Source organism: Pinus tabuliformis, chromosome 1_2 (genome assembly GCF_031772625.1).
Source record: "Pinus tabuliformis cultivar Carrire ecotype Pingquan chromosome 1_2, CPIR1, whole genome shotgun sequence".
In the NCBI taxonomy this organism is placed as follows: Eukaryota; Viridiplantae; Streptophyta; class Pinopsida; order Pinales; family Pinaceae; genus Pinus; species Pinus tabuliformis.
In genome coordinates this window covers 415,188,823-415,196,525 of record NC_142298.1, presented here as the reverse complement: position 1 = coordinate 415,196,525, position 7,703 = coordinate 415,188,823, and positions in this window count along the sequence as shown.

Here is a 7,703-nt window from a genome sequence, read left to right as displayed (position 1 = left end):
GAAATAACGAATGATGATCCTCATCAAAGGTGCATACTCGTCTCTTAAGAATCTGAAGGGAAAAACACCAGTTAGGTGCCTCATATATACAGGTTTGATATATGGCTCATAATGAAATCTGTCCAACTGCTGGCGCTTGTTCCACTCTTCTCCAATATTGGGTATCCCTATTGCTTGAGCAACAATCTCAGGTGACAATGTGAAGTCCACACCTGCAAGATTCACATGCCCATTGTGCAAATGTAGGACAAACAAGCGGGCCAATTCCTTGTGGTGTTGAATTTGGGAGATTCTCTCACAATATTCATAGCATGATTGATATCGGAAACATGACACTACAAGTGGACAAGCTTGTAGATAAGCCAAAGAGGTGGGATCCTCCCTGACATGCTGACCACCTTTACCACCCCTGTGATGCCTCCTTGGCACCTCTACCTCTGGTGTTGTTTCATGGTCATCACTTTGCTCATAATCTGTTTCGGTTTCTGACATGGTTTTGGAGGCAAGTGACTGAAAAATAGTGCTGACTGTGCACCCAATGAACTGCTGTTTTGACTTGTTTAAATGTTGTTACCAAGGGGACAAACACACATGGGAAATTTTAGGGAAAAGGGAACATTGAGGGGATTAGGGAAAACAAATGTGAAAGGAAATTTTAGGAAAGGAGCATGGAACATATATAATCATAATTTGTGGGATTTTAATGGGAAGTAGGGTTTAGGAAATTTACATAGGCTTTTAGGAATTAGTAGGGTTTAGGGATTTTAATGATTTTTTATAGGGAAATTATATGATTGCATGGAAAAATGTCAAGGAAAATGGTGATGAAAATATGGGGAAAGAGGAATGGAAAATGGGTAACCTTGGGCAGCAAATTTCAATGAAACCCTAGCACATTTATATTTTTAAATTTTGACACAGCAAGGTAGGGTTTTTACTTCATATTAGCATGGAATTTTTTTCATGTTCATTGCTCATTCATCTTAGCCAAACCAAAATCACCATGGATTAGAGGCCTACCTGAAAAGATTTTGAGAGAGAAGTAGTTTTGGTGGCTTGCTGGCGATTTCCTGAGCAAGAAACCTTACGTGTAGCGTGCCCAACCTGATGCGTAGCGCGCCTCCAACACGTAGCGCCTGAGTTATTTAGCACTGGAAAATGCGCACTGATGCGTAGCGCACCCCCAACGCGTAGCGCGCCTCCTCTGATGCGTAGCGCGCCGCTGTAACTACCTAATTCACCCAATGAACCTTGAAATCGACTTGACAAGTATTCTCTTGAAGTGTTGAGAGGCAAATGAGTTACCAATGAGAAATGGCATGCTTTTATAGGCTTCCTTTTAATTTTTACTTGCCCAAAACCCACTTTGTAATGTTTTGAATGTTGACACTTTTTTATTTAATTGGCTCTGACCTTTAATTTCATTTCTTTGAAAAATTGTTTGAAATGATGATTTCTTCTGAAAATTTTTGCAGGGATAGCTTCTGGGATGCTTTGGAAAAGGATACCAAGGCTGCACTTCGACATTTGAAGAATTTGAAATTTTGAGAATTTTTACAAAAATGAGATAATGACCTTGTTTTCAAAAACAGAGTTTTTGAGAACAAGGTAAAAATTTAGCTATACAATGATAAGAAATGTTTAATGAAGGACATCCCTATGGCTTGCTGGTCCTTGATGACCTCTCAAGACAATATTAGACTCAACCCTAGACCTAAGACCTTAAAACTTAAAGCAAGATGAATGACCCTTTGAGGACTTTATTTACTTGAACAAACCTGAACCAGCAGTGCCAAACAAGAGGGGAATAACGACACAAACTCCTTCCACCAAGATTATGGCATGCCTAACGGAATGCAACATGATCACACTGATGAGACACCTAACTATGAAATGCAAAGAGTTTTGATCTCTGGTGGAGGGCTACTAGACCGACTCTAACAGACACAAGAAGAACTATCAATAAATGAAATTAGAGACTTTAGAATGCAACTCAAATTGTACCTGAATGTAACAATAAGTATTTTTAGTTTCTTGGTCACCGATGAGCATCAAATCACACTATGAAAAATTCCTTGTGCTATGAGAATTTCGTTGCACCTGGACTAGTCCTCTGTAGTAGTTCCTTGACTTGCCTATAGATATAATTTTAGAAACAATCACCTCCTACGATTATTCTCTATATGGATCATCCTCCCCCCCCATATTGATAGTTATTTTTCAAGGCAACAGAATAGAACTCTCCAATTGCATCATCTCCTTTCAAAAAAATGCTTGAGCATTTCTAGGTGATTGTCAAACCATTCTCTACTCAGGTCCGTGAAATCCTTGATTTTTCTTCATTGCACAAACCTCTTCTCATAATAAAATCACAAATCCCATGTCTGCATTCCTCATCCCCAACATACCAATTCTTTAGAGTGGAATACTTTATCATTGCTCCCTCGGTCCAATAGAGATCCACTACTATGGCATGTAGAGGATTGGTGTCATAAAATGGTGTAGTGCGTCCTTCAATATATGTAATATAACTCCTCTCACCTCACAAAATGCCTCTCATCTACAACAATAAGAGTACTCTCAAACTACCTGGTCTCCATCTCATTCATCGTGATATAAGTGGATATTTCCATGGGTGAAAAAGTGTACTTTAGGATATAATAGAAAAATATATCACTAAAAATAAAAATACAATGCAGCATGATAGTTATCAGCAGGAGGAGCAACCCTTCTAAGCTACTTCTAAATAGATCATGATACTCCAAAATTAACTCTTATAAACGAACAAAAGATAACCTCAACTTTCTATAGAGTCTGCCTATGCATGGTAGCAATGTAAACAATGTCAAAAACAACATCTACAACAATGTCGGTCAATCTCTTCTTCTAGTCAAGGGCATGCCCAGCTTTTGCAAAGTATCGAGGAGGTCAGGGTCCACTTCATCCAGGTTCCTATTTTTCTTCTACTCTCTTTGTTTAGTTTCAAAATAATAAAAAAGGTCTTGGAAATTTATAGGTGGGTAAAAGGTATCAGATAGTTTTTGTTCTTCCAATTTTAATCATTGTCTAGAAGCATTGAGTATAAATTACAAAAGCCATTAAGGTTCCTTATTTTTAGCTGAAATTAACCTAAGATTTTGAGAGTTGTAAGGTTTAATGGATCTAAGTATATTATGCTTAAAATATAGTAACATGGTTTAAAACTATAGGCATTGAGATCAGAATCTAAAGATGAAACAAAAAAAAATTATGTTCATGATTACAAGAAATTTTAATTTCATGTAACAAAGTTTGAGGAAGGCCTAATATTTTCATACTAACAAAATTTTTTTTTCCATCACTTGAGCCCTTTGAATTGGTCATGGTAGAGTCCATTACACAAACAATCAACCACTAAAAAAAATTTGAAAAGAAAAAATAAAATTTCATGTATTGTGACCCTAGAAAAGTTAGGGAGGAATGAACTAATCTATACAATAAGGACATACAAAATGATTACTTGTCCATTGTCTTTTGATGAATTATTGGCCGCAATTTAGATCTACATTATCGTAATCATTAAACCCTTTGTACAATAAAAACATGAAAAATGCTTATTTGTGCATTCTCTTTTGATGAATTGTTGGCTGCAATCAAGATCTGCATTATCATAATCACTAAACCCTCATCTGTAGATGAAATTTTTCTTTGATAATATAAACCCAAGATGTGCATTATATTGATCATTAAACCCTCATCTGTAGATGAAATTTATTCTTTGATCATATAAGCCCAAGATCTGCATTATCATAATCATTAAACCCTCAACTATAGATGAAATTTATTCTTTGATCATATAAACCCTTGAAATTGTTTACCCATAAGAACAAAAATCATCCTTAGTAAAAAGGAAGAACTCTCTAGAGTAATCATTAAACCCTCAACTGTAGATGAAATTTATGCTTTGATCATATAAACCCTCGAAATTGTTTACCCATGAGAAAAAACGTCACCTTTATTAAAAAGGAAGAACTCTCCAGAGTCCAAATTGATACTCATGTAAAAATGGTCAAAATCTCCATGCCCAATGACCTTGCCCTTCCTCCATCAAATCGTTGATGCTATCCTAAGGTGTTTCCCATGCAAACTCCATGTGGGGAACGAATCCTACGAAATCCATAGATCACATTGATGATATTCCTTCTTCTGGCATTTCCACGCAGATATCAAGAAGGCAAAGAAAAATGCATTGCTACAATGTGATATTATAATATGTGAATATTCTATTTGAACCCAACGCTAAACTAGGAATGAAAAAGAAAATAAATATTTATAATTTAAAAAATAAAAGAAATATTTATAATATAAAATAAAATATATAAATCGCGATTGGGTTAAATGATTTATTTTTAATAAGAATTTGGTATTTTGCATAAGACGCTAAATCAAAAAGAAGAAGAAGAAGCTAAAAATGATATTGGGATGAGTGTAAACATTTAAATATGGCCTCAATTAATAATAAAAAGTTAAATTAATAAAAATAATAAAATTCATTTTGTTATTAATTTGTGAATAGGCTTTGTTACAATACCATGGGCCAATACCATGGTTTATCAATACTAAAGTCTAAGAACCACAACATATTTCACAACCAAAATATTTTATAACAATATGAAAAGATTCTTAACCATGGATGTTCACCCCCACATTATGGGATATATTATTAACTTTTAAAAAATAGCCTCTGTTACACTACCATGGGTCAATGCCATGGATTATCAATACGCCCAAAAAACATAAATTGTTTTACAATAAAAATATTTTATAACCATGGATATTTACCCTCACTTTACCATGGATATTAAGTTGTAAATTGGGTTTGTTACAATACCATGGCTTATCAATACCACATGCCAAAAAACCATAACTAAAATTATTTTACAATCAAAATATTTTATCACCATGGATACTCACCCTCACTTTACGATGGATATTAACTTGTAAATAGGCTTTGTTACATTACCATGGGCCAATACCATGGCTTATCAGTACCACATGCCAAAAAACCACAACTTATTTCATAGTAAAAATATTTTATTTTAATTTAACTTTACAACATTTTTTTAATTGAATCTAAAAGGGAAAATGTTACAGTTTGATATATATCTAAACCCTTTATCCTAACCACTACTAAAAATATTCCCATAGAAATTAAATTAAAGTTTTAATAAAATTAAGCTAAGATGTATCTCTCTCTCTCTCTCTCTCTCTCTATAGATATATATATATATATATATATATATATATATATATATATATATATATATATATATATATATATATATATATATATAACTGACATAGCTCCATCTTAGCTAAGGATTCAAGGGGTGAGAGCAAGAAAATTGACTAATTATAATAGATTAAATATAGTGCATGATTTTTAGGGTTTTTCATTATTTTACTTTCTTTGACATGATTGATCCAAAATATAGGTTTAATATTTTTTTTCTCTGCAAAGACTAAAATCTATTAACTGAAAAGTGGAATATTTTTACATGGAGTTGAGGCCTCAGAGAGCATAACCCGAGAGCACTCAACACAGCAGAACTGCCCCCTTACAAAAAGAACCTAGGGAGACCAGTTACAAAGAGCTAGAAAATAGATATAGAACCCAGAGATAGACTCGTAGAACGAAGATCGAGACATTGACAATAGAAAAACCTAAATACTTGGCAAACCAGCCGGTAAATAAACAACCACTTCCCCGAAGGGAAGCCAAAACAACAAGCTGAAGATGTTGAACCTTGACTGTGAGAAAAATTTCCTGGAGGTGGTCATCTGAGCCATATCAAAACCAAAAAGGAAGAAAAAACAGGCCCAGGTGGCATTAAACTTCCACATCCTGACCAGGAGTCTTCTCCACTACCAAACACGCGCTGCCAATCGTCAAACTTTCATTGCCACCCGTCTCGCTTACTGGGTTCGCCAAGGAATGACTTGTAGCTCCAAAAGTCCCTTCCCCAGCCACTGGACTTATGTCTTCAAGAGGCAGAATGCTTCTGGGAGTTTCATCCTGGCCAAACTTATCACTCTTCCAATTCTCTGGGCTTCCCTCATCCATTAAATGATCACTGCTTTGAGAAGGATCAGGAGCCACGCATGACAGAGGGGAGATTTGATTTTCTTCTTCTGAAAGGATTATAGTGATGTGAGCAGTAATCAGAGGCCTATTCAGATTGATTTGAAATTTGAAATGCATGGTTTGGAAAGCACTATTTGGAATTGGCTTGCGCACAGGGCTCATAGTGTTAGGCACCTATACTACTAGTGTAACCCCTTATTGTTATCAGTATAACCCACTTATTATATTGATGTACCCATGTAGTGCCCATATTGTTACTATTGTGCCCCATAGAAACCCACTATTGTTATTATTGTGCCCTTACATTATTATTGTTATGTCGGCTTTGATTATGTTATGACCCCTTAGACTCCTATATATAGAAAGGAGGTCTTTTCATTTGTATCATCGAATAATTGTTCATTTATGTAATGTAAAGGAGGTTGCCCCCTCGAAGAGGCTGAATTCTAAGGCGTTGATCTATCTTTTCTATCTTTTCTTGAGTTGGTTTCATAACATTTGGTATCAGAGCTTTGGATTCTAGGGTTTCGTTGCTCCAAACAGGCCATCGTGGCATTTTCGCTATAACATTTTTTCTGTGATGTTTCAGAAGTCGCAAAAAAAACCCATCTGAGAGGAAATCGCATTGAACCTTGGGTCTGAATTTCAGAGCTTCTCGTGCGATATTTGCGGAGAGATGATCTGAGGAAGTTGGTCTTTTTGCAGACTCCTGAATTACATTCAAAACAGGTGACCTGGGGAAAATCGTCATAACTTTCTCTCTGGGGATCGGATTGAAATTTCGTAAGAAGTTACAAAAAGAGGACGGACTGTAGTATATTGTATGCATTTTTAAGATCTAAAGGTCAAAACAGTGACACGTGGCACTTCATACGATTTCGCTCTTCGGGAAAGGATTATAATCAGGTCATCTTGGGAGATTTTGCATAAATCTTTCTTAGAGAATCCAATTTGGATCAGACCAGTGGCATTGGAAAGAGGACATAGAGGGCTACTATAGGTCACAATTTCATAACTTAAAGATCTGAAAGTACAGAGTTACAGTCGTTTCAAGGTCGAGCTCCTAAAATCAAGAAAAAGCAAGGTGAGGAAGTTTGATGGCAAGGATCCGGTAAATTGGATACTTCAGATGGAGAAATATTTTAGTCTACATGGTGTACAATTGTTACAAAAGGTATGTATTGCATATTCATATTTAGAACCAGATCAATTTTTATGGTACAAAGGGCTTTGTTCTCATAAACAACTTGTTACGTGGTCAATTTTCACGGAGGAAATGATAGCACATTATGAGGATACAAAGAGCAACACCTTCTTTAGAGCAACACCACAATAATTGGAAAGAGTAAAAGGGCTTTGTGACATAGTGGAAAGCAAAATTATGGAAACCAGGAAGCATACCCCTCACAACTATAAAGATGGAAGTGTTGTTTCTCCTAGCCTTCCACAACCTACAAGGGTTACACCACAACAATTGGAAGAAAAAAGAGAAAAAGGGCTTTGTTACAATTGTGATAGCAAATGCACTAAAGGTCATAAGTGTGCTGAGAAGAAATTACTTTACATATAATATGAAGGG